General features: G+C 31.8%; 1 non-coding gene across 1 annotated transcript; it reads left to right on the forward strand.

The window, feature by feature from the left end:
* Window positions 1-1,180: 1,180 nt before the first annotated feature.
* Window positions 1,181-1,262, forward strand: TRNAL-UAG (transfer RNA leucine (anticodon UAG)). Its single transcript has one exon. It is a non-coding gene; the product is annotated as a tRNA-Leu (tRNA).
* Window positions 1,263-1,841: the final 579 nt, after the last annotated feature.

Consider the following 1,841-nt stretch of genomic DNA (forward strand, 5'->3'; position numbering starts at 1 on the left):
TGAACATACAGTGAGCACATTTTTGCAAAGTTTTGTGTGCATGATAAAAGGCATTTTTCTCCAAGTTTGCAATCATGGGCCAAAGATTTGAATGTCACTTCTAAATAGATATTCTTGAAGATTTAAATGTATATATATATATATTGTACACATAGATAAAATATATCGGCAATATCATTTATAATGAAAACCATTGAGCCTCAATAATTTTTTTTCCACTCCTCAGTTTGTCTTAGATAGCAGCTATTTGTAGCGTGGCCGTGCGGTCAAAGGTGCTTGATTTTGGTCTCCAGTCTCGAAAGAGGCGTATTTTCAAGATTACATTTTAGTGAGGTTACGTGTTTTGTTTTCACAGAGATTTGATCTGTTTTGTGTACTTCTTATTTTGTGTTTTCTGATATTATTAAAACAGAGTTATTTGGAGTAGGTAACATTCTATATTGATAAAAATACATCTGTTAGAAAGCCTTAGTAAACATAGAATGACATCCACATTTTCAAGACAAAACTTACTGTTACATTATAACTCTGTAATCACTGAAAAAGGGAGGCTTTGAAACAAAAACAAATCAAAAGTTAAAAAGAAGATGATACCAAATATCGAGTGATGAGGATATAGGATGTGAAGATTAGATGTGAAATCATTTGGAAAGATCAACAGTATGCAAATAGAAAAGACAGTTTTGTGGTAAAATCACACTTGAAATGTAAGTGACAAGCAGTGCTGTTTTAAAAAGCAGGACATTTTGTGGCAGTTTGTAAAAAGCACAAAGATGCGCAAAGTTTCGAAAATCTTGTCGCAACAGTTTGAGTTCTTTTTTTATCATTTTGCTTGCTTGAAAAATATTTTGTTAAGCATAAAATGGCCGAAATTCTTTTGAAAATAATCATAGATTTGAAAAATTCCAAAGTTTTCATGGAAGAATGAACATACAGTGAGCACATTTTTGCAAAGTTTTGTGTGCATGATAAAAGGCATTTTTCTCCAAGTTTGCAATCATGGGCCAAAGATTTGAATGTCACTTCTAAATAGATATTCTTGAAGATTTAAATGTATATATATATATATATATATATTGTACACATAGATAAAATATATTGGCAATATCATTTATAATGAAAACCATTGAGCCTCAATAATTTTTTTCCACTCCTCAGTTTGTCTTAGATAGCAGCTATTGGTAGCGTGGCCGAGCGGTCTAAGGCGCTGGATTTAGGCTCCAGTCTCGCAAGAGGCGTGGGTTCAAATCCCACCGCTGCCATGTCTGTATTTTCAAGATTACATTTTAGAGAGGTTACGTGTTTTGTTTTCACATAGATTTGATCTGTTTTGTGTACTTCTTATTTTGTAATTTTCTGATATTATTAAAACAGAGTATTTTGGAGTAGGTAACATTCTATATTGATAAAAATACATCTGTTAGAAAGCCTTAGTAAACATAGAATGACATCCACATTTTCAAGACAAAACTTACTGTTACATTATAACTCTGTAATCACTGAAAAAGGGAGGCTTTGAAACAAAAACGAATCAAAAGTTAAAAAGAAGATGATACCAAATATCGAGTGATGAGGATATAGGATGTGAAGATTAGATGTGAAATTATTTGGAAAGATCAACAGTATGCAAATAGAAAAGACAGTTTTGTGGTAAAATCACACTTGAAATGTAAGTGACAAGCAGTACTGTTTTAAAAAGCAGGACATTTTGTGGCAGTTTGTAAAAGCACAAAGATGCACAAAGTTTCGAAAATCTTGTCGCAACAGTTTTAGTTCTTTTTTTATCATTTTGCTTGCTTGAAAAATATTTTGTTAAGCATAAAATGGCCCAAATTCTTTTG

This window comes from Ascaphus truei, unplaced genomic scaffold (genome assembly GCF_040206685.1).
Source record: "Ascaphus truei isolate aAscTru1 unplaced genomic scaffold, aAscTru1.hap1 HAP1_SCAFFOLD_97, whole genome shotgun sequence".
In the NCBI taxonomy this organism is placed as follows: domain Eukaryota; kingdom Metazoa; phylum Chordata; class Amphibia; order Anura; family Ascaphidae; genus Ascaphus; species Ascaphus truei.